Below are 26,260 nucleotides of genomic sequence, written 5' to 3'. Positions count from 1 at the left end.
AAGTTGATAAGTATGATATTTTTAATCCGTACTTTCAGAAGCCTATATGTTGTAACCCAAAACTCTGCTATCAGCAGAGATGGATCTGATGAGATTATGTAGCAGGCCATGGACAACAGAAGCTGGGAGAAGCTCCTTACTCTGAGGAGCTTCATCACAAGTCTTGCTAATATTTAGCTTTGTTGATTGTCCTGTCTCCTCCAGCAAGATATGGAAAGACTTTGTGGTGATGTTGTAGAAACCCCTTTGTTCTCTTCTCCCCATGTTGTCCTTGCTACAGGAAAATATTAACCACCTGTGTAACTGTAGCAGAAAATTTTGTAATCCTCTAGTTAGCATAATCCATCCCCTAGTTAGCATAACCTGTCCTCTTCATTAACATGTCCTGCCCCCAAGACCCTTATATTGCAAAGCACATGTTCAATATATATTCCAGTTTCTACCCCCAAACTGGGATCGTGTAGTTTTGTTGACCCCTTACACCTACACTCTCTGCCACAAGTTCCTCAAATTCTCACAATTCCAAACTTATGTCTGGATATCTCAGTACAACAAAATGCAAAACCAAACACCATCACGCCCTGTGCAAGCATATGTGCAATCCACTGCATTCCTTACACTTCAATTCTTGGCTTGGAAATTAGCACTAGGAAGAACCGTTTCTTTCCAGTGGTAGTGAAGCTAGTTCACTCCTACAAAGCTTTGTAGTATATTCTAGGATCTGACAAATTCCTTTCATTGCAATACTTTTCATTTAAGAAAAAAAAATGTGTTTTTTTTGTTTCAAGTGGCAAAGCAGATCATCTCCACTGGCTGTGGAAAGCACTTATGATGGACTAGGACAGGAATGAGAACTGCTTTCTGTCTTTCACAACAAATGTTCTCTCTTCATTCCTGCCCAGCTCCTCAGCCAGTCCATTTGCCACTCTGCTATCAATGGTGGTTCAATCCAGAAACTCTCATTTACTGTAGTAAATGATCCAATAAATCTAACATGTCATAAACTCAAAGCCAAGCCGAATCTTCCACCAGAGTAAATTTGCATAGCCAGAATAAACCCTCTGTTCATTTTTATTTAGGATCAACTGAGAACACTAGCTTATTCTAGCTTGTAACACCAAGGTTTTATTGTGGAATTTTTATGGATTTTATTCATACATGTTGATAGTTTAGAAAAGCTGGTCATAATGCATATTGAAACTGGGACCTCTTTACAATGACACTCTCTTTTCTTCTCCTTATGAACATCAAATGGGATCCTCAATGTCTCCCATCTAAAAATCGGTTCTGGGCTTGGGACAATCAGCCTGGACCAGGTTTCAGTTACCTGGGTGGGAAAGGGGGAAGAGGAGAATATTTGTCTTGAGAATTAACTTTCTTGCCTTGGGTAAGCAGGAAAAGTTTGGTGTTTTTTTTTTTTTTAGGTAAGGACAGATCTAACCACCATGCACTTTCCAAATATATTGTCCCAGTCATCTGGAAATAGTGTCCCAAGACATTCATCTCCCTCTGCTAGCCTCTCTACCTGAGGGCAAGAGAAACCACACCAGCCATCACAGCTGGACAAAGGACGTCACAGACTCTTTCTGCCTATTTATAATCAAACTCTAATTGATACAGCCAGGAGACTATTGGACTGAATGTGACAAAGATTTTCATATTTACTCAGGGCAGGGGGGAACCATTTTCTTCAAAGAGTTCCTCCTCTGGTTAAGGTTGCAGAACATGATTCTGTCCTTCTTCCCATGATTTGGATTCTGCAAGTTCTTTACACCCTGGAGCTACACTGTCAGCATGTCCAAATATACTGGCATTTTATCTACAAGCCTCCACTATAGCTGATTCTTGCCTTCATGCCAGCTACTGTATGCAATCAGGAGGCATTGAGAATGAAAGGTATTTTTAAAAAGGGAGAACCTAAAAATCTATTGAAAGTCTCTGCTAATCTCCTTCATGCTTGTCCTACAGCTGTGCAATAATTTCCTGGACTCATTATTGTGGAAGCATTTTGTGGCCATATTATGCAGTCCAGCCATTAAAGTGTTGAGTTGTCATTCACTTGTAAATGACAGATCATCTCCATTTTCACAGGCCTAAGAAAGTGATTCTATTAATACCATTACACTTTGATGTTTCCAAAGTAAGGTTGCCTGTCCCAACATCTGCACATCCTGGAAAAAAATAACAGTGTATGTTTTTTCCTCTCTCTCTCTCTAAAGCAGATGCAATCTGCTTTAACTCCATTGATTTTGTTCTAACTTCCAGAGAAAAGAGTTATGCAGAGGACAAATAGAAGATGAGGACTGTAACAGCTCCTGTACCTTACCAGACCAAGAGTCACTCCAGTCAGCATCCTGCAAATGAGTTTGGTAACAGAAACCCAGGGAGGTAGCAGAAAGGATATCCACAGGGACACCTTTCCCGTATTATATTGTTTCAGCTTCTGATGGAGAGTTAGAGATGTTGTTTTGGAAGATCCATTTTTTTGATTGTGTTTGATAGCTGAAGTTAGACTCTTCTTTCACTGAGCCTGTTTAATCCCTTTTTGAGCCAGTCTCTCGATCATAGTGCTAATGGCTTGTTTTTCCATAAGCATAAACTCTCGCTCATTAGAGTTGAATTTCAGCTTCTTTTTCAGACCATTTAAAAGTACGTTGACAAGCACAGATGCAGCACAACTCCCCTGATGGCATCTCCATGAGAAAGCAGTCAATTTGTTCCTTCATTTGGTTTTTTACCTTTTGACAGTTAATTCAAGAGAAGACATACACACATTCCACAACAGCTTAGTTACCGTAGAAGTTCTTGGAGACATGTCTCATCAAAAAATTTTGGTAACTGAACTACACTACATTACCTGGGTCACTGTTACACCTCTACTCATTGACTTCTCTGTGAGAATTCACTTCCCACACAAAAGGCTGTTTTAACTCTTTCTCATATACCTAATTTACCCATGTCTCTACAATTCTATTCTTCTTTAAAACTTCATGCTGTTTTCCTACTACAAACTGTAAATACCCATTTATGGCTTTCCTAGGACAAAAGCACAGTTCTGGATTATTTTTTCAGCAATTTAAAATACTTTCTTTTTATCTTGCCTTATCCAAAATATTTAAGAAAATAATAAAACAAAAAAAGTAGAAATAATAAATTTGAAAAAATTTTAATATCAAAATATCTCATTGAAAAATGTGAAAAAATGGCATATTTGCCACACTTGGAGAATGCACATAGGGTAGGATTTTGAAAATTAAATGTGTTGGTACCTCTTAGTAACAGTGTAACAGAGTACCAGTTAGAAACCCATCTTTTCAGCATTCAGTTTCATCAATATTTACTGAGGTGAAAGTCAAATAGAGAAAGGAAATAAGAAAGAGGAAATAAGAAAGAGAAGGAAACATCAGGTCTTTGTGGTTTTTTTCCTTAAAGGCTTCACTCCTAACATATTTTTCTGTCCCTATGCAAGAAATTCCTACAGCTTTAGAGAGTGGGGATGGCTACTAGAAACAGGAGAAACACCCAGGGTTGTAGAAAGTGAAAGAGTATGTTGTGATGTCCTTGAAATGTCAAACATTCCAGACATTGGGATCTGTTCAGAAATGATCTCTAACAGGAAAGTAAATAGAAACTTGACTACTTTTTTATTAACTCCATGCTCTGAGCAAGTGAGCAGGCAGAGCAAGAGTATCTCACAGGACCAGAGCAGAAGTCCCAAGCCACACTAATTCTGAGGTACTGCATTGTGCTTCACGAGAGATCCTTTCACACCATGATGTCCCATCTCCTGAGACTTGCAAACACAGAGGATATGCTGTGTCACCTTTCTCTAGCCGTGGTGTAGGGCTGAGGCAGCCACTTTGTTTTCATATTTGTCTTGCAAAGTAGAAAAGAGCAAAATAGGTTTAGATGAGGGCAAATTGAACTTCAATGTTGCTTTGCTTCAAAACAGCTTTTTTTTTCTTTTTTTTCTCTCATCTCTCTAACTGCTGCCATTTTCTCCTCTGCCTGAGCCTGAGTATCTCATTTTGATTATTACCTAAAATGCAAGGCACGCTGTCCTGTCGCTGTTCACCTCCCAGACTTCTGGCATTTCTTTATTTTGATCAAACCTGTACAAACAATTGATGCTCCATTCCATGTGTTTCTTCAGGTCAACCTCAGTGCCCTTCAAACTCTCCACCCATGAATGCCACAAATGGCTCCTCTTCTTTTACTGTCTTTGTGCTGCTTCTATCCCTTGAGGACTCTCTGATCTCTTCTCCTTTCTTACTCACTGCTGTAATTATATTTTTCTAGTCTATCAATTGTGCCACTTTCAATTAATTGCTTATTGTACCAACAAGCTTCCCTGTGCTCTTTATAAATCCTATAAAAATGACACGGAACTGACACACAGCAATGCTGGAAAACCCCACAAACCATGAAGTAGGAAGCTTGAAACAGGCAAGAAAAGCTGAAGTTTAAAAATATTCATGGAATTATTCATTATAACGATAGAGTCATGGGGGCTGTGGGTGGCAAAAGCCAAACAGCTGAGAGTAAAGACAGAGTGATTTATCAGGCTGTGAATGAGGTAATGAATGCCAGATTTGCTCTCCTTTCTCTAGCAGTCATACTGTCAGATACCAGCTGTATACAATCTACCTAACTGCGGTCTGTGCTCTGTTCATTCCTGTCTGTATTCCCTGCAGTTCATGCAGGATGCAGATCTGGGTAATCTGTGCACAAAAAAACAGGGCTGGAGCTATCTGGAAAACATTTCTTGTGGTTGGAAGCTGTATGTGAAAATGCCTTGTGCAAATATACGTTGTTCAGGTAGGGTCATGATTGCCAAAATCCCCCTAAACTCTGTTCTGTAAGCTTAATTTTCGACCAGAGGAAAGTACTGTGGAGAAGAGAGAAACACAAACACTTGCACAATGTTTTCATCTACAATTGTAATCATGAGAAAAGAAGTCTGGATAGAGACTGGTCCAAGGGTCATTGTGTCTGATGGGCTCTGGGGAAAGCCTTTAGATGCTCCCTGTGGTTTCACCGATTCTTCTTCTTACAGCTTAAACTGTTATGATATTGAACCACTCTGATCTTTATCTAGGATTGTCCTCCATGCAGTCTTGAGGACTTGGACCTCTAGAGACCTTAAATACAGGCAGTGCAGCTCCCCAAAGACTGCCACACAAAAAGAACATTCTCTTAAATCTACAAGGACCTTTTTCCTTAGAGAAGACAACAGTAATAAAATCAATGTTAATTCTACATTACTCCACTCTATTCTCAGGAGAGACATCCCGGTGCATTTCAGCAGGAAGCCTTTTTCATTTTATTATGTTTTAATATCTGTCAGAAAGTTGTAAAGAAAAAAAACCATACATTTCTTTCCTAGCTAGGAAAAAAGTTAATAATTTACAGTGACTTAACATAGACTGTTCCACCTGGCATATTAAATGAAAGATGAGGCATTCTAACCATCTCAATATTATCCTGGCTTTACTGCTCTCTAAGAGAAGATGCTTAAGAAACTTCTAAAAATAGTGGAACAGGGACAGTTCTGAACCTGTGATTAGAAATTTCAAACACTTGCTCCCTGATTCCACAATATGAGGAGACCTGCCCTCCCCCTGTTCTCCATCTGGGCTCTGCAAAAAGACACTTGGCTACATAGGCCAGACAGACCAGCACTGCTCTGAAGCCATTTAATCAGTACAGAGCAGCACTGGTTTGACACAGAATCTTTTTTTTTCCCCCACAGCACTTCTCAGTGCAGAGAGAAGAGCATCTGCCCTGATTTTCTCTGCTGGCCACTGATACACCCTGGAGCAGTGCAGCATCTGCTCTACACTTCTTCAGTGACTGTCTCACTGGGAAAAAGGACTGACTCAGCAGGAAATTTTATCATTAGGATTATTATAGTTGTGAGTTACCAAGCCTGGTAAATCCCTGGTAAAACAACACACAAAAGAGAGGTGGTTCCTGCTGTGTTGTCTTCTGTATATCTGCTGTTAAACAGAAAAGGGTTGTTTTGCCCCTTTGAAAGCCAGCCTTCCACAGTAGACACCACAAACATCTGTGTTAACTGTTTTCTCTCCCATAAACTGGCAACAGAGCTTTGAGGAATGCTGTACGGGCCAGAGATGAATGCAGAGCAGCCTGGAAGTTAAATTAGTTGTCCAAGGTGATTTTTCAAAGATCACCAGTTCCATTTCACTCCCACTCCCTGCCACACCACAATGAAGTTACTCAAGAAACTCAATGCCAAGAAAAAGATATTATTATATATTGAGAAAAAAATACCTATAGTTCTCATCCTGTGACATTCTCCCCAGTCTCAAGCACAGCTGCTAATAATAAAATCTGCAAAGCAATCAAAGGATTTTGAAAGAGAAATGACAAGAAAGGAAATGAAAAGAATGAAGCCTTTGACGATTACTTGCTCCCAGAGTGATTTGCATTTGTTTTCAGTACGGGGAACAGTCAGCAAGATCCAGTAAAGTCACCAAATACATTGTAACCCCTGTGTCGAGTTTCAGTGGAGAATATTAAAGTTTAGTTTTGGTGTTTTGGTTTTTTTCAGCTTCCCAGTGCTAGATGTTTTCATCACTGTCTTCTCTTTTTGAGGCTGGATTTTCTTTGTTTTTCTAGATGACCTTTAATTTCTACGCAATTCCCTGAATAATAGTCATAATTATTGCAAAATCCTTGTTTCTCATTTGACAGGTAGTACAAAACAAAGCTGGACACATGCAGATCAGCACGTTGACCAGCACACTAAACACTGTTGAGACTTTAATCTCAGCAGTTCTCAAAAGCCTTAGTTAATATACAGTCGCTACGTGACCCCACAGTTTTCAGAGTCCCTGCAGTAAATCCACAGCCTACAGAAAAGGAAACACATATCTGTTAAACAAAATGCAGCCACCTGCTTTCACACTTGAAATATGCCTGCAAATGCCCAATCTCTTTTAAAGGGATTTTAGAAGAAATGGAAATATGTGTATTTTAGGATAAAAATCTAGTTTGTCTGAAAGAGAATAGAGAACAAAATTTCCCTTAGGCAAGGTACTCTGTAATGTATCAGCTTCTTGCAGTTTGCATGGTTACAGTCCAGCTCTGGATGCTTTGGGGAGAAACATTGATCCTGTTGCTCTGGCTGCTCCTGTTCCCTTGACCTGGAAGTTTACATGTAGTGTGCTGGTGTGACAGGTCTCAAACTCAAGGTAGAGAGGAAGGGAAGGAGTTACTGACAGCAACAAAGGGAGCAGAGGAATCCTCCAGCTCTTGCTGCTGGGCATCTTGGAGAGGGTGGGATGAAGAATCTCTATCCCTTGTGTTTTCCAGGACCAGGCTCCTGACATTCTCTAGATCACTGTAGATTTTACACATGTGAAAGTGGGTCAGCCTTTTTTACCTCTCTATCTGTCAAAGTCTGTTCTGGCAGCTGAAACAGCTTCAACTTTTCCCTCAGCTCCATGGAGGCATCCCCAGGGAGTCTACCACATCCTCCCTGTCTCAGCCCTGGGCTCTCTCGGGGCACTCAGAAGGGGGTTTCATGGTCCAAGGTCACTGCTACGGTGTTTCCTCCCTCACAGCTAACCCTGTTCTGCCTCAAAGTGATAATATTCGTGTTTCTAAGTCCTGAGGCTCCTGGTATCCAGAATAGTTTCTGCAGGAAGGGCTTTGACTGCATCTAGGTGCAACCCTGCAGCTTCCACCCCAGTGGTGCCGTGGACCTCTGTGCCCATCTGTGCTCTGTGCCAGGGAAAGCCACAGCAAAGAGCACCCACACATTAGAGATATTTGATCCAGGCAGGCAAAACACACTCAACAAGGGGGAAGGGAGAGGAACCGGAATATGAACAGTGTTGTTCTATCTCCTCTCTCTCTTCCTCTGTTCTAGCCTGATCATCTTTCAGGATGTTGCATTTTAAAAGCAAATACCTGGAAGCTCAGCATGAAACACAGCACTTTTCTGGTGTACGTGATCTCTAGCACAGCCCCAGAGCTTACTCTTGAAATAAAAATTTTCTCTCATAGATCTCCTACTATGTTTTACACTCTTCTTTTTTTTTTTTTTTCCTAAGGAACCATAGCCCCATGCTTTAGATTTTAATTGTCCCCCACAAGAACACCACTGCTTCCTGCTCCAGACTTGGTCTGTCTGCACTCAGGTTTTTCCTCCCTTAAATTGCACATACTTTCCACTGAGCACTGAAGAGAAGCATAATGGACTACGGTTAGACTTCATCTAGAGATAAACAAAAAAAAATGAAGAATGCAAAGGGAACAACCTTTCATTGTCTGAATTGGCCACATTACCTGAAAGTCATTTTTAGGAAAGTCTGTCATTCAAGGTCCAGCTGAGTTCACACACTGCAATTCGCAGAACTAGTGTCATTAAAGTAAAGAATTGCTGCTCTGCCCCTGCTTGGGTGTGAGCTGGCAGATTGCTGCCCTCACGAACTCCCAAAGGATAGGCTTCAAGCAACCACTTTAGGTGATTTATTAGACTTCTACTCTGAAATATAATGACAGTGATAAATAATTTACAGTTATTTGTTGTTGGTTTATTTCATCATTGGAATAGTTTTTCTGCTTGTAGCTTGCATAGAATGAAATGCTGTTTCCAATTCCAGTTGTAATTGTTATCGAGTGCTGACATTGAATTTGAACTATTTAGGTTAAAAAGAAACTCCAATATGTGACCCCAAGAAATAATACATTAAGAGTTCTCTTCTAGCTTTTATAGCTTCTGTTTTACTTAAATTTCAGGGTGTTCATTTGTAATTCATAAATGTCTCTATGTGATTAGTTTAGTTCCACCAAGAAAAACTGCAATTTAGGGGGACACAGACGAAAGAAATACAGAGAAAGAATTTTAAAAATCTTTTTGTCTCTCTATCAAAATACATACTTCTAAAATGTTGGGTGTTTTTGCTTTTTCTCTTTTTTTATTACAGGATTGAGTCATGATTTTGTAAAACTCCAAATTTGAGAGGATATTCAGGTTAGCTCTTCGAAGACGCGTGACAAGATTGAAAACAACTGCTCACTGAAGCTCACTTTGCTGCCAAAATGCTGTCTTATGATAAATGCATCGTCTTCTAAAACCATTAATCTGGCTTATATAAAAATACTCTGCAACACTTCTTTACAGGCTCAAAAACTAACTTCACTGGTTTTTACAGGGAGAACATTTAGGAACCACAAGGAAGCCATAAAATAAGACAATCAAGCCCCAGCTTCTTAAAGTTACAAAATGACAAAATTGTTTTCAAGGGTTGAAAGCTTCTGAGGTAATGGAGGAAATGCTGCAAAAAGGCAAAGGAACAAAAAGGCAAAGGACTAGAGAATAAAGGCTCCTTTGGCAGCTCCTACTTACCTTCCCAGACTCCTGGAGGGCTATCACTTCTGTGGAGTAAAGAGACAGATTTGTATCAGCTCCTGACACAGAGCTGAGAAGAAATGCAGTGTCCCAGAAAACCCAATTTACAATTCCTGCTGTTGCTGGGCCTGAGAGAGGTAGGATCACACCCCATAGCTGTGTCCTCACACATCCAAAACCCACCTTAGCCAAAACAAAAATGTCCTACACAAAGAGGGCATTCCCAACAGGTTGTCACCCACTCCAATATCTCCCAGATTTTGTCAGCATGGGAATGCACAAACTCAAGCACTGATATTTAGTTCCCTCATGCAAGCAGAAAGACTTGCTGAAACCTCCCTCCCATTTCCACTCCATGTTAAATCAGCAGCAAGCTCCTGACAGACATCCCCTTTCCCAAACGAGACAACAGTTTCCTCCAGTGATGTGAACATGCTGGTTCCATGTGCATTTTTACAATGCAAGATGGTCTTATTCACCCTCCCTCCTGTTCCTAAAGGAGCTCTTAAGGATATTCTAGTGAAGGTCCCATTTACCTTCCATATCTTCAGGGGTTACACCTCCTCCTTTGCTCTGAGGTTATTTGTGGCGAAACAAAAGACTCCTGCTTCCCTCCGAGTTCCCTCAATAAACTCCTTCCAGTGGGATCCTGGAGGAGATTTTGCAGCCATACTGACTCTCTGGGGTACAGCAGGATCCTGAAAAATTCTTGCAGGTGCTTCTGTGGGATCCAACATCGAGGTTTCTAGTTTAATAAATTACTGCCCGACACGTGAGACATAATAATTAATCATTTTACTCTTCCAAGGATATTACAAATAAGGAGTAAATCACAGTATCAAGAAAAGAGGTTTAAACTAATATATTTTACTTCATATTTGCTGTGGAAGTTTCCTACCACAGAACTGCTAAAGGCAGTAACTCACTAAATCACAGGCTCAGTCATGCATTTAAATCTGAAGTGTGGTGGGATTTGATTTTCTCAGTCCATATGAGGATGTTAAACAATACCCACTGGAAAACCTCTCATCTGCAACCTGGAGCAGGTCCTGCACAGCATCTTCCTTCTAATGTATGGAAGGGATCCCTCCCATCTAACACATGATTTGAGGCACATCTGAGGTACAACTTATGGTTTCACAGATTCATAGAATTATTAGGGTTGGAAAAGACCTCTAAGATCATTGAGTTCAACCATTAACATAGCACCACCATGTTACCAATAAACGATGTCCCCAAGGGTCACATCCACACATTTTTTGAACACTTCAGGGGATGGTGATTCCCCCACTTCCCTGGATAGCCTGTCCAATGTCTGACAACACTTTCACTGAAGAAATTTTTCTAATATCCAATCTAAACTTCCTCTGTTGGAACTTGAGGCCATTTTCTCTCACTCTGTCACTTGTTACCTGAGAGAAGAGGCCAACCCCCACCTGGCTATACCCTCCTTTCAGGTAGCTGTAGAGAGTGATGAGGTTCTCACTGAGTCTTCTTTTCTCCAGACTAAACACCCTTTGCTCCTTCATCCTCTTCTCACAGGACTTGTGCTCCAGCCCCTTCACCAGCTTTACTGCCTTTCTCTGGACATGCTCCATCCCCTTATAGTGAGGGACCCAAAACTGAACACAGTATTCAAGGTGCAGCCTCACCAACACTTGGTGCAGTGACCCCCCTGGTCCTGCTGGCCACACAGTTTCTGATACAAACCAGGATGCCTTTGGCCTTCTTGGCCACCTAGGCACATTATTAGGAGTCCTGCCCCTGTAAGGAAACAGATACCCCAAAGGAAATGGTGAGGAGATCAGGGGGCCCAAGGCTTGCACTCTACTCTGTCTTGGTAAACAGCAAAGCTAGAGCAGTCGTGATCAGACCTTGCCCTGCAAACACGTAAACAGCCTGTCTAGCAGTCATTTGGAAATGACTTGGCTGGCTTGAGCACGTCTGTTTCTAATGTCAGAAGGAGACCAACCACACACTCGTTCATGCTACACCTCAAGGCATGTGACCATGAGCCACATCTGCCAGATAAAACATTGGTGTCTGCTCTGAATCAGACACTCTCCTTTACATCAGTGCCAACAGGCGATTGCTCATTTCATCTACTTCTGATTTCACCATCACTGATAACAACACATCTCAGAAAATTAGGTGTGATTTAGACAGTCAGCCAGTCCTGGAAACTGGCTTTTTCAATCGTTTCAGCTACAGAGCCTTTTGGAACAGCTCAAGCTGTAATTAAGTGTTCAATGCTTTTGCATTTTTTATGATATGTTGATGCTGTTTTTTCGTGTCCTCATTAATTTGCCAGTGAAACATAGCACATAAAATTCATGTGTTGTGCTGGGGACGAACTGTTTAGAAGACAGGGTCAGGAAGCTATAGATTAAAATGTTTCCCAGTCAAAAAACCCTAAGAATTTAATGTAACATGATTCTATAATCTGTTGTCCTCAGAGGTATTGCTAACAAAACAGATTTGTTTTTATTTGTGCCAAAGCCAGTTAAAGGAGAATTGTTTGTTAGTGTAGAGTCTTGTGATTAAGGGAAATTTGCATATTTGAAAAGGAAACTTGACTCCCTGTAAGTTCAGATTGTTGGAGTGGACCTTCAACAACAGAATAGCAAGTTGGTCATTTCTTCTGATACACAACCATCTGTTGGTACAGGTGTTTTTTTAAAAAAAGGTTTTATGTATTTCAACCTCTATCTGCTCTTCTTTAGAATGGCACAGCTTCAATCTAAGGATGCTTCAAGGCACTTAATGAAAGCTGCCTCATTTGCAATGCTCATGGAGGGATGGAACAAGCATAGCAATAGCAGTCAAACTCACCCAGGCCTGCCCTGCCCGGTGTTTATAGCTGTTCATGGTTGTGAGTCTCATCCAAAGGCTCATCTTTTCTTTTTTATCACAGTACAAAATCTAATTCTCGCTTCAAAAAGATGATGTTTTTGATGAAGAAATTTTACTTGCAATAATAATTTAAAAAACTGTGGTGATTTTTCCCCAACATAGTATATGTAATGTGACTCTGCATTCAATCAGCTGCCATTGATTCTCCTTGGATATTTCCCAGCAAACCCATGCCAGGCCCCAAAATGGCTGAGGGCTGGAGTCAATATTCTTCCACTTGTTTGACAAAGAGCAGACATAAGTCATTGGATGAATCTTCCAAAACAGTTAGCCTAACTGAGGAAACAAAACAACCCATTCCTCATCCCCAGAGTCAAGTGCTTTTCCCAAGAGGGTTTTAATTTGAGCTTTAAAAATTTAACAAGAGATTTTTGATTTTAGTTTTTCCAGGACAAGGATATTTGCTCCAACAAAAATAGATAAGGAACTAGAACTCTGTTAACCTCCTTAAGAAGTCAACAATCCCATGAAAATTTATGGCTAACTCAGCTCTTGATTAATGGCAAGTGAAGCTTATGGCTCCACAACTAAGAGCTCTGTGCAAAAGCAGGAAACACCTTGCCAGCTGTGTTGTACACACTAGAAAAAGGGCTATTTCCCCAGATGAGGCTGCAGCACGTTTGCTAGTCACAGAAGTGCCTTACAGTTCAGAAGTGTCTATCTACAGTGCACTGTGACTAACTGCATTACACACACCTTGTAGGGACCAGACAGAAGATCCACAGTCTGTCGTCTCTCTAGTAATTCACAGTGATCAAAACTGAAATGCCCATTTCCTTCTGCTTCTTTTCTTAAATTTATTTTTTTAAGTAAGAACAAAATAACAGGGGAGAGAACTAAAGTAATGGTCTTGAGTCACACACTCAGCCAGTTTACAGCAGCACAGAGCTGCTGCAAATAGAGGAGAAAATGCCAGTTTGCAAAGGCAAAAGAACCTGGTTTGCCAAGGTCACACAATTTGGGTGATGTTCCAGTAACACCAAAAAGCTAATTAATGGCTTTTGTCTCAAAGTTCTCACTCAAAGACAAGATTTGAGATGATCATTCTGAGATTTTCCCCCATTACCAGCAATTAGTTGACCTGTTGAGGTTTTAGTCATTCTACCTTTACAAAATATTCCAGTTTTGGTAAAGGGTCATAACACAGTGAGAAAAAAATCAGAAGAGGAAAAAAAGATAGCTTCTCTTTTTTTTTTCTCAGCCTATTATTTACTTAACTATTTTCAGTACTATGTGAGGGTTATGGGAATACACAGGACTCCATGAGTGGATAATTTTTTGGGCTTTGTCCTGGAAGTCTCTTCTTTTCTGAAAACAGGCCAGTGGACCTCTTTCTGTTTTGCACTGCTTTGTAAGGATGATCCTCAATACCAACCATCTTCCTCTGCCCCAAGTGTCCCTCCAACCCTGCAGCAGGCAAAGTTTGGGCTGTCCCACTGCCTGGGTGTGATAGGAAGGCAGGCAGGGAGCAGACAAAGGGAACAAAGAGAGCCATACAGACTCTAAGTTCAGGAGCCAGTTTCTCTCAAGCAAAACTAGAGCAGGAGACCTCCGAGAGTCACCAGCAGCAGAAGTGCCTATTTCAGCTGATTCAGAGCCTGATGCTTCTGACCCTGGCTTGCAGACAGTGTGGATGCTCTAGATAAGACAAGAAAAAATATCTCAGAGTATTGGGAGAGACTGCTGTGTTATTTTTCATAGTAAAATCCAGTACCTAGCCTTGGCTTAAAGAAAAATTGGCTCCTTTCTACTTGTGAGCTCTCTCCCCAATGTCCTCACCCTTTTTTCCATTCTTTTGGTCTTTTTCCCCCATAGGTAAAAAAAGACATTATTTCTTTGCACTAAACATTAATGATTCATGTCTGTAAGGGCTGAACTGGAACATTTCCTAGATTATACACCTGCCTCCTCTAGAAGGACTAAATGTACCAGCAGTGGGTGGACTTACTCAGGCTTCTATTAAGCAACATCTGTGGGTGGTTTTCTAGTCCAGCTGTTAACATGTGACTTATTCTGCAGTTAGATCAACTATGTCAATGGAAAGAGTAGGCTTCAAGCGTGCTACTGAAGGGAAGGATTATAATAATTACTGTCACCATTTAAATATAAATGGCAGTGGATACACTCAGAGTCTCACACGTCAGCTGAATAAATAAAAGCTTGCTACTCACAGGATGACAGGTCAAATGCAGCAAAGTGTTTTCAGGCAGTCATTCATGGACAGGAAATGTCCACTGAGATATCAGCCACAATCACAGCAACCACCTCCTGGCTCTTTTATTGTCAGGATTGCCACCTCTCTAAAGGAGCAGGAGCTGCAACTTGTGCACATCACATGAAGAACTAGGAAAGTCAAGTTGTAGAGCTGGCAGGTGGGCTCTCCCATAGGTTACAAAACCTCTTTCCATTTTACCATATAAAGAGAATATACAAATTAAAAGAAGAGTCCAGAGTTAATTTGTCACTGAAAAAAAACAGGCTGAGGCTGTACAAGGCAGTACTCACCTCCCTGAAAAAAGATAACATGTAGGCAGCCCAGCTCAGAGCTGTTGGTTTCACTCCCATTGCTGACTCAAGCACCATGAGAGAGAAGGGAGAGGCAGATGGGCATGGTAACCTCTTACACCTCTGCACTTGGAGTGCATGAAGGACAGCTGACAGCTGAAAGTGCCATCATAGCAAGTCAAGCAAAACATACACTTCTCTCTAAAGGGAAGTGAGAACAAACTGGTCAAGTGTGGTCAGTAACTAATTCAGGCTGAAGTTTAGGAAGATTTGCAGTTATCAGGCAAAAAAAAATCAATGACGGCAAACTCACTACACAGACTTAAAATTTGACAACATTTTAATAAATAGATGTTAGTTCTAATTTATCAATGAATTTAATTATAGCAGTATAGATTATGAAATTAATTATCAATCAATTAATCTTTCATTAACTTGCTTTTAATTAATTCCTCTTAATTAATTGACTTTTACTATGTTTGCATATCTCAGTGGGGGGATCACTTCTTATCTCCATCCTCCAATCTCATTTTTCCTGTCCTGCTTTTCATTGACTTGACATTAAACTTGACTTCTTCTCTTCCTGTTTACCAGCTCCTCTTCCACTGTACAGAGTAGCCAAGGGCATCATACCACAAGCAGTGGGAGAGTCCTCCTGCAACCACAGGGACATGACGGGTACAACAGAGGCAGGGAGCTGATGCATCAGCTCATGCAGAAGGGTGACGAGCTTTACATGTTATCTAGAAACACAGAGCAGGGACAAGGTGGTTGTCAGTAGTTGGGATTGTCTCTGAGGATGGCACCTCTATCCCCTTCACTCTGGTCCCCTCCCAGCTCCAGCTGCATGGGAGCATGATCACCTTCCCTGCTGGAGCATCAGAAACCTCCCTTGAGAAGGCCCAGGACAGGATCACAAAGGGCTCACACCAAGTATCCCTGAGCACCCTCATTGGGGCTCTTTGGTGGGTGTGATGGACAAGAAGGGAGGCAAATGGGGAGGCAGTGCTGTAAGGATATCCTTTTCCCCTGCGAGCTGGGGAGGCGCTGGGCGGTGATGACGCACCAGTTGGGATCAGTGTACTGCTAGTCAGGGTAAACTTGAGAGCAGAAGCGGAAATGCTGTTCAGAAGCATACTCGGAAATGCTAATTTTCCCTCTCAGATCTCTTACACATGGAGCATATGAGGCCAAGAGTTCCACAGCCCAAGCAGCCAAAAAGTAAAAAAGCTCTTCTTACCTCTTTGCTCTCTTCTAGCTCCTCTAGCTGAAGGTCATGTGGTTCCCATGATGCTCAGGGTTGATGACATGTTAACTGCTCTCCTACTGCTCTGCTCGTCTGCTCATCAGCCAAAGTGCTTAACTGCTGCTCAGGAGGCAGGTTCAGGTTTGGGAACAGTTCTTTGTTATGCTCACTTTTTTTTACTCTTTCAAAACAAAGCACTGCACTTCTCCATGAAATTTGTGCTCTGACTAGTTGTTTCCTTCACTTCCCAGACTTCTGGCTGGTATTTGAGGGCTCACAGAGGGCAACAGACACTAGAAATTTGATGACAGCAGTAAAGCTGTTTCTGCATTTCTGATGTTTTATTAAGAGTCATCTCAGCAAACATAATGATAACAATACTGTGAACACAAGTACTCTCTCAAGAACCTTTCTTTAATTATTTCTGTTGTCAAGAATACATTTTTAATCCTTTCTACCCTTACAGAGATGCCAGACTTGCAAGTCCTTTAAAAAAAAAAGTAACACCACAGTTTAAACATCTTCTTAAATGAAGGGTGATAGGTATAAACAACCCATTTAGTGAAAAGATTAGCATAAAAAGTTGACAAGCTAGAAAAAGCAACTGAGTACATTATTAATAATATACTCTTGTATAACTCATACAATCATTGAAGTTCCAAAGTCTCCAGAGGATTAGTCAGCACCACCCTGTTTTGAACAAATTGTGCTATTCCATTGCAAGCATTCCCCTGCTGCATTGATTCAAGTTTGATTTGTATTGAAAAGTTCCTGATGGAAACTAAAAATGTAATAGCACAGTCTTGCTATAGTCATTTTTCTGATAACAAGCACTCCTTCCAGAAGCGGTAAAGAAAACTAAGCACTGCAGCAAATGAACCATGCAAAATTATTTTTCCACCACTAGTGATGACAGGAAGTATTTAAAACAGCTTTAAATGGTTTATTGTATGGGTATAATAGCATATGGGGCAATTACTCCAGTCTGAGAGCTCCATTGTGGCTGTATTATTTATTATTATTTAAAGATTTGGGGAGCATCTCTTTCTACAGTGGAAGGAGATAAGTAGGTGCTTATTTGCTCATTAAAGTTAATAAAATACATGCACTTAAAAACAACTACCCACAGTGCTTGCAATTATAAACACTGTCATTTTATCAGATTGAATAGTAAAAACAAATCAAGCCAATAATCAGACAAAAGCTAAACCTCAGCATCCTATCTACAGCTTAAAATCTTGATAGGCTCAAACGATGTCAGAGAATCTCAGAACACAGAAATTCTGTTTACTGGCAGCTGTACTCAGCATTACATGGCAGCTGGGACGGTGACCCTGGAGCTGAACAAACTGGGACTGCATTATGTCTTAAGTAACAAGCACAGGTCCAGTGTAAGAGCCTTTTTTCTTATACTATAACTTGGCAGGGACACCCACCGGGTTTAAGGTAGTTTTGTGCAAGAAACTAGGAATCCTCCCATCTGAAGCTCCTTGCAGGATACAGACTTTGCTTTACATAAATGGATCAACCCATAGAAGACCTTTAACTTCTGCTGTCTACAACCCTAAAGGCCTTGGCAGGGATGTTGGGGCCCTTCTTAGAATCTAAGCCTATTTACTCACTCACCAAAAACATACATTTAACAGAAAAAGGATGCTAGATCAAGCATAGAAGCCCTCAGGCACTTCTATGAGGCAGGTAAAGGCTCCTTTGAGAACATTTTAAAGAATAAGCTAAATTCAAAGTTTTTCTCTGTGGAAAACCAACTGAGCAGCTCCAGAACCAACCCAGAAGGCCATACAGCAGGCAGGTGACAAATTTAGCCTCAGGCCAACTACTCTTGCATGACAGGGTGTGCAAAGATGTTATCTCCTCCTCTCATTTTGAACCAGTTCCACTGAGAAGGAAAGCTCTTAAAAATTCATTAAGCCATAAAGTGAGCAGAACAGACAGGCTAGGGATCAGGAAACTCACCTGGGAGTGAAAAATCCTGGGTAGCACACAGTGCTTTAAGGTCCTTGGCAGGAAAAGTGTTTAACAGAAGTCCTTAGACAACTACATCCAAGGCTATCCAGGGTCTTCAGGTCTGTGAAAGATTTATTAATGTAAAAGCTGTCAAAACTTGATGATGAAAATGAACAGTAACTAAATAATTCAACACATATATTTTCCTGCTAATTAAAGATTATAATCAAAAGTTGTAATGATCTTTGCAATCATGAGTTAAGTGCGTGGAAGGAAAAAGAACTCTCTAAGGGTTTTTATTAGAATCAGTTCTAGGGTGTTGAAATAAGGCTGAAAGAAACAGAACATAAACAAGTGTTAATTAATCAAGCAGGCTAATAACTCAGTATCTGCATTTTCATAAAATTCCAGGCAACGCTGTCATTCCCTGTGCAAAACCTCCTTCATACATCATGTCCCCACAGTAAATTTTGTCCCATTTTATGAGTTTCCAAAACTAGGAAAGGATCTGATCATAAATCAGAGCATTCAAGGCAAGTATTTTTTTCACAACAATCTAGTTTAAAATGAAGGTAAATAAAAGATTTCACTGATTGTCTGAAGCACTGTCTAGCTACAAAAGCAAAGAACTTATCTTTTGATTTAATTAGACATACCATCACCCTACAAAACAGCCTTGATAGGGAAGGACAAGATTAAAGGAAGACTGAAAAGAAAAGGTATGTCTCCCCTTATCTTTGGTAAAGTTTGGATGGGGTAATTATGTACACTGGCCATGAGGAAAACAATAGGGTAGTTAATAATCTCAGTGATTCAGCCCTTGAATTCCTCCTGAGATATAACATGGCAACAGCCCAAAGAAGTATCTGTAGGTACCAGGTGTGTGTGACGGAATCCTGCGTGCTCCACAGAAAGTGGTAGAACATTCTCTCTTCTGTGGATCTATAGGATAGCCTAATCATGAAAGGCAGCACTACAATTCACTTCACTTAAGAACATGTCAAATGGATCCTGATGCATTCCACGTGTTATGTTACTTAGTGATTTTAGGCTCTAAAAATGAGTGAAATGTATTTTATCTATCTATGCCTCTATGTTTCATGATAACTAAAGATGTCTATGTAGGAGAGAGAGAGAGATAACATCAGCTCACATTTATAGGGGCAAACCAGAAGTCCCTGAGGAATCCAAACTCTTCTATCTTTGTGGTTCCTTAATCTCCATGTCCCCACTTGTCCTGCTGCCTGGCAATGCACTTGGCTCCTTATATGTGTAGATACTGACCTCTGAAGGGCAACGAACTCTGCACATGAGAGAGTTCTCCAAAACTCTTGTACCTATATGTGAGAGGGAATTATATGTGTCCAGAGCAGTTACCCAACTTGTCCTTGGAGCATAACTCCAAACAGTGGTTTCAGACACCTGTGCTTGCTAACATCTTCTTGCATTTCATCACAAGCCCCTGTACAGTAGCCCAAGCCACCAAACTTAGCAGCAGAGTTCCATGGGCACACCCAAACTTCTCAATTAAGCTCATCTTAAGAAACTCATTTCTGTTATTCAATTACCTTTTGAAAATCTAAGTTTGTCTTCATGTCGCTGATTCCATTTGCAACGCCATTTTCTGATGAATTTGAAAGTCACTTCTTACTCTACATGAGTATTTTGATCAACTCTGGGGTAATACCACTTACTCAGAATTGGCTGGATTATGGCTTTTTTTCTAAACAAAGGTCCAAGGTGGCAATACCAAGACCTTGAAAAATCAGAAGGAAAGAGTCACACAGAGAGAAACAAAAAAACTAAACTAGGTGGCTTGTTTTGTGCCATTACTACTCTTTGGTAGTGTTCTCTATACTAATTTTTTCCTACTGTTCACAAGTAGAGATGTTTGGAAAAGTACTTAAGGTCAGTTTGTACTTTTATGTAGATTATGAAGAATTTGTATACAATTTGATCTTTTTCTTTTCTGTTTATGTAAAATCTAAATTTTAAATTCATCTTGTCAGAGAAAACATGGGAAAAATTAACAAATATCTTCTCTGGCTTTTTGGTAGGTTGGTGCTTGATTAAGAAAAGAAATATTGCTTTACACAAAAGAAATGATGATTTACTCTTTTGCAAAAGTATTTCCTTCTAAGTCATTTAAGATGAATTGCAATTCAAATGCTAAATAAGGTGGAAAAAGAAAGACTTAAAATGAGCAGAATGAAAATAATGTTGAACTACAAGAAGATTTTTTGTTTATGTTTTAAGCTTACTCATCAATTAGTATTTTAGACCAAGAATATATCAAATAGGAGGTTTTGCTCATTAAAAATCAGCAAAGTAGCATGCATTATGTCAAAGTAAGATATTTTCCAAGTGTTTGAATATCTTAATCCCTAAAAGTTAAAAATGGACCTGATCTGAATACAATAGAGACTGTCTTTCTTATTTCAAGAAGTCGGTGTATTCATTTCTATCCATGCAACATGAATACAAATCACTGCTGATATAAGAAAACAGATTTTCAAAATGTTTTAGAAGAAAAACTGACCTGAAAGGAATCTCAAGATGTCATCTGGTCCTTCCTTCTACTGTGAGACAAGATTAACTCTACCTGAATTATGCCCTGCTGATGTTTGTCCTACTTAAAAATGTTCTTAATAAAGCTTCAGAGATGGAGTCAGTCAGTAGTAATGGCAAAAGGATTGGAAAGTTTACTAATTTTCATTATGGCTTAATTGTTTTGAAACATTAATAATTTTATTGCCTATAATCTTGATGGAAAGATGCACACGGGGAATTTCTAGAGGATATTAATTGTGTTTTCATCGCACTGTTGCACTGATTTGCAGAGGTGAAACAGTTTCACAGTTACAATGATGAAAACCTGATTTATTTCCTGATTAGTCCTGATGCCTCTCTTTGATGTTAAAGGCACTGTGTGGTGGTTGACAGGCCATTCCTTCCCAAGACACAACCACTCCTGCATCAATCTTAAGTCAAGGGAACAAGCAAGGACCACGATCACCCACAAAGTTCCGAGTCACAGAAGCTACAACAGGAACATCCCACAAATCCTATAAAAGAGACTAAATAACACCAATTTCTCCTTACAAAGGCTGTGTTGTCCTTGTATCCCTTGTAAACACTGGTAGCCCTATTCACATTGATTGGGGTACAGAACCAATGCCACAACAAAAGAGCTTTTTAAGATGTTTTGTAAGCAAGGAAACAATGCTTTACCCTCCACCCACTCCATAGGATAAGGCAGCATTTTGTTCCACATGGTTCACTTTGGGTGAAATTTCACACAAGGTGTGAAATTTCCAGTGTCAGATTATTTTATGTTAGCTAAGGATCAGTATTTGCAGGTTAAAAGAGATTTACTGTGACCTAGTAAAAATAGATGATTTGAGAAAAAAAATTCACATGGAGGCTGATTGAACTGATGTAGCTGGTAGATAGATTTTTTGACAAAGGTCTAGGGTGATGCTTGCTTCTTGTAATGTATCATGGCTCCCTTAGTCTTTCATGTCCAAGGAACAAGAAGGCACACGGTAAGGACAAATAATTGTTTTCTGTCATGATGCAATGCCAAGTGACTATTCTAGTTAGCACATCCTATAGGATGTTAAAACAGGCAGAGTGTAGCACTGATTCCACTGCAATGTAAAATTAGCTGTAAGGATCAGAACTGAATGGAGCAAGTACCACACACCTAAACTCAGACTAGAGATGTCTTGTTCGGGGACAAGTGTTAGGTAAGAAAGAATGTGATCAAACCCACTACAGAGATGTTGTTACATAATCCCCATGGTCTTTAACGACACTGCAGTGATGTGTGGGTGGGAGCACTGATGCGTGCACAGATGTTGTTATGCTGTTATTCATCTTCAGATTGGTAAATTTATTTAAAGTGGGTTTTTTGTATTTTTAATTATTGGGTAGGCTTTTTTTCTGAGAAATTGCTTTTAGGAAATTACAAAGTGCCCAGTTCCTTGACTGAATAGTAAATGTTTTCATACTTCAGAGAAGCAATTTGCTGCCTGCTCTGCTACTACCTTTGGAGCACTGTCCATTACATGGCTGGGACTTACTCTCTTCCTGACATCAGTAATATTTTTTTGCTTTCTCAAAAGGAAGGTGCTAATCAAACTCCATTGTCAAAGGCTTTCCCTGGATGACCCCTTTTCACCCTCACTGCATCCTCGCAACATCCCATGACTCTTTAACTTAGGGGAATCCATCCCCTTTAGAGAAGACCTCTCTTCTCTGAGGGAGTCTTTTTTGCCACTGTTCTACCAGAGGAAAGTTCAGGGCAGGTCTTTGAGGATGACATAGGAGGCAAGGTAAGCAAGGCTAGGAAGACTATGGTTTGCAATCAGGGAGTAATGTTGTTAGACAGGAGTGAGTAAAGCAAAACCCTAACACTTCATGGATTTTTCCACATTCTAATGTAAGTTTCCTCCTTCTCAAGCATAAGGAAGCTATGGTGGGACCTTCAGAAAGAAGATCTCATTCCCCCATCTGGAACTGGGCAGCTGTAGTGATGCACAGAAAGACATAGACCTGGCTTTCATGGCCTGAAAACAGTTTATCTGAAGTGCTTTTACTCTAATGAATAATGTTTTACCTAAGGTAGCTGTCCAGTCTTTTATTATCTATTTCATTACTTCCTAGGGAATTAACTGCAAGCCACATCACATTCATTGAATTTAAATTTCTTGGATCTGAGAGGCTTTTTCTCTGGACTGTTTCAGAAGTCTGGTACTTGCTATGGAAGTTATCCTGTAAGAACAAATTGGGTGTGCTACCCAGGAACCCTACCTTCTGATTAATGCACCTCTTTTTTACTTCATCATTAGATGAATACAGCAGAATCAAATGGAGAATTCTGCTTGACACTTCCACTGTGTAGGCAAGGTCATCACCACCAAGTCCAACCCACTGCTTGTAAATGAACATTGTCTTTTGTTTTTATGAAATCCCCCATATCTTCACTCTCTCCTCAACTACAGTCTCCACTCCAAACTGCTGTTGATCCCAAATCACATCCATGTGAATCGTTCCTCCTCCTGAATGGCAAGTGCTTGAGCAGTTCATGGAAGTTAGGTTTGAATTCAGTGACTGCAAAAAGTAGAGAGATCAGGGTCTTACCCCTTTCTGAAGACAGAAGCTTGGAGGGCAGTTGAGTCTTGAAGTGATGAAACCTGGAGTACCTAGAATGCATCAGACTTTCAATCCTTCTATTGCTGCAGGTGCCTACATGTCACACTTTTGTTAAACACAACAACTGTGCAAGGGGACACTATGCCTCAGGAAAAAGGAACAGCTTTTAATTTCCGTAATTCTCCTTGTTTTGCACTGATTTCCTTCTTGGCTTCATGCAAGGGAGCAGCCAACAGAGTTTACATTCTGATTGAAGTATGGCCAGCTTCTCTTTCTTGGCTGAACAGAACAGTTCAGTGACCTCAGAGCTGAAATCAATTAAGTAGCAAACCCTACATACAGAGCATTATTGATAGAAATGCATGTTTCTCATGAAGGTAGCTATCACTACCCACTGCTACTACTACAGGCAATGCTTAACCAGCCAAAATCCCAGTGAAGAGATGGTTCAGAAGAGCCAATTCCTTTGCAGAGGTATAAATCTCCAGTAATCAGTGACACTCACATTCACACACACATGAAAAAAAAAAAAAAAAAGGGAAAGAGATTTCACTGTTTACCTGCAGGAATAGTGAGGGAAAGGGCTTGTCCTCCTGGGATGTGACCACATTATGGGTCAGAGGAGGCAGCAGAAGGTATCAACTCCTCCTCCTCATGAAAGAAGGCAAAGCTAAAGCTCTCAGGAACAAGTGAAAAAATTCTTGATGATCTTATAAGAAAAGCAACAGCAGAAGAAATAAGTAAAAGTGCTGGTGTCTTGTGTCTTGTGAGATTCTCAAACAGCAGCCCCTGCTGCTTAGCCTCGTGCTATGTCATTAATATGGAAAGTTAGCAACATATCCTGTGGCACTCCCCTAGCAGAAGGCGGCCTCCCAGCAGTAGGTCTTGTGCAGCCAAGGATCAGCTCTGTGATTTTGGTGAGCTAACAAACTTTGCCAGCCCAGCAGGAGCCCCTTTTTGAAGGAAGGGAGAGCAGCAGGGACTCCAGGCTGCAGCAGAGCTACCTTCAGAGAGCACATGCCATCAGCTGCTGGCATGCCATGTCTGTCAGTGGGCTGGGATACAAACAATGGGGTTTTCTGTATCTCACAGCCAGTGAAATCAGTGGGTTTTGGAGTAGGTCTGAATCTCCTTTCATGAAGCACACATTGAAGCACTTTGATTGATTGAGGCACTTTAATTAAATTTGTTGTGGTATCCTGCTCATAAGAAAAATTGGAGCCTTAAATCCAGCCTGTCTCTCGGCCTCGTGCAGTTCTTGCAGACTTCAGAACTGCATTTCTGATTGCTGGTGAAAAACACAACACAGTTACCATTCAGTGGTAAATCATTACAAGAGGCTGACATGACCCTGGTTCACTGGGTCTGAAATAAGGCATTAAACATGTCTCACTGCTCATTTGAATTAACAAAAGAAAGTGAGAATGTAGAGGCTAAAGTTAAAAATAGCTGAAATCATTCTTAGGTATATAGATCCAGATCCACAGTTATTTAGGCACTTAGCTCCTAGAAATCTCTGTGGCATAATGTCTGTAGAGTCCTGTTATCATGTCTGACATGAATTCTTACAGCTTTCCGTGTGCAAACTGAAAGCCTTGCTAGGGAAATAAAAGGTGCCACTGTGGAGGAAAATGATAGCAAAGACAAGACATGGCCCTGAGGCACTTGCCCCTCCAAATGATTGCTCATTTGGAGTACTATATTGACAGAAGTCCCTTATTCCCCACGTGGAAACCTCGGGTCAGACCTTATTTTAGAAGGTGAATTAGAGCTTGTTTTAAAGGTGAGTTCTGACATGTCTTTATCTTTTGAAGCCTGAAAAAACACAGGTTTGCAAACACTGTGCTTTCTTAAGCAGAGACAGCTCTCAAAAACTCAAGGTCCATTTCCCAAGAGCATGATGTGGTTGGTCTCCCTGAATGCAAGTTAAAACAGAAATCTAAACCAGAACTGAGAGAAGAAATTGCATTAGTGGAATTACAAGTATTCAGAGACCGTTTTCTGGTTCTCAAGATACATGAGAGGACAGAATAGAAAACAGAAAGAATAAAAATTCCTGCATGCACAATGCCACTGACAGGAAGGTGTTCAGCCTCTGGGTCGTATGCTACATTGATCCCTGAATAACACAAAGGTGGAAGATGCAGAGAGTGTACAAGGCAGCAGAGGAAAACAGTGGCATGAATTTCCTTCTCCCAGATATTTAATTGCACACTAGCAAGGACCAACACAGTGCAACTCCAAAGACTTATCTACAGAGGGCATCTATCTCCTTAATATCACACCCTTGGAGATGGAAATTATTTGATTCTTTTTTCATTTAAATTCCTTTCATAGGAAATGTTGCCAGCTCCCATAGATATAGTGATTACTGAGAAACTAAATTTGTCGGTTTTAGCCTCTCAAATGTCAGCGAGAGAGTCAAGGAAAAGGCTGGTTTGTTTAGAGACATTTTTAGCATGATGATGGAGAATAGCCAGCATAAGAAAGCTCATCTTTCCTACCCATTTGCATGTCCCGTTATGAAAATTGAAACAAAAAAGATTTATCTGCAGAAGGTAAGGTTTTGTCAAATGGGAATAGTATCTGGGTCATTAAGATGCCCTCAGTGACTGCTGGTGACAGCAAAAATTTGTGAGGAATGCATGTGCCTTAAGCATATCCAACAGAGAGAGATGAGCCCATCAGTTTAGTAATTGTGCTTAACAGGCTACTGGAGCACGAACTGCCCTTTGCAGTGTCACCATGATGAACCCACTGCATAACATCCACTGGGTTAAGGGCAGTCACACGATGGTAGAGAGGAGTTGTCACCCTTGTGGCCAAGATATCTGAACACTGGAAATCCCAGCACAACTTGGATCATCAGCTCTCAATGGCTGGCATAAGGGAAGGCCATTCTAGCCCTTGGGAGACTGGCTGAATGTAGCCCTGTAACCCAAGGAAGCATTTGTTCACTCTTTTTGTAATCTGAGCACACACATATGAATGCAAACGTACTCTGCTTTCTAGGTCCTCTTCATCTGCATGCTGGGCTCCAGCTTACATAATTTAACTGAATAAATATTTCATCACCCATTCTTCTTAGAGAT

General features: G+C 40.6%; 1 long non-coding RNA gene across 1 annotated transcript in view; it reads right to left on the bottom strand.

Moving 5' to 3' along the window:
* Positions 1 to 16,366: 16,366 nt before the first annotated feature.
* Positions 16,367 to 26,260, bottom strand: part of LOC135418223 (uncharacterized) — a 95,411-nt gene continuing 85,517 nt past the window's right edge. The window contains exons 7-8 of the long non-coding RNA XR_010432345.1: positions 18,021 to 18,132; positions 16,367 to 16,532 (exon numbers count right to left, since the gene is read on the bottom strand). This is a non-coding gene — a long non-coding RNA (uncharacterized LOC135418223). The remainder of the gene's footprint in view (positions 16,533 to 18,020; positions 18,133 to 26,260) is intronic.

This window comes from Pseudopipra pipra, chromosome 8 (assembly GCF_036250125.1).
Source record: "Pseudopipra pipra isolate bDixPip1 chromosome 8, bDixPip1.hap1, whole genome shotgun sequence".
NCBI classification, from domain to species: Eukaryota; Metazoa; Chordata; class Aves; order Passeriformes; family Pipridae; genus Pseudopipra; species Pseudopipra pipra.
This window is presented reverse-complemented; position numbering and strand designations above follow the sequence as displayed.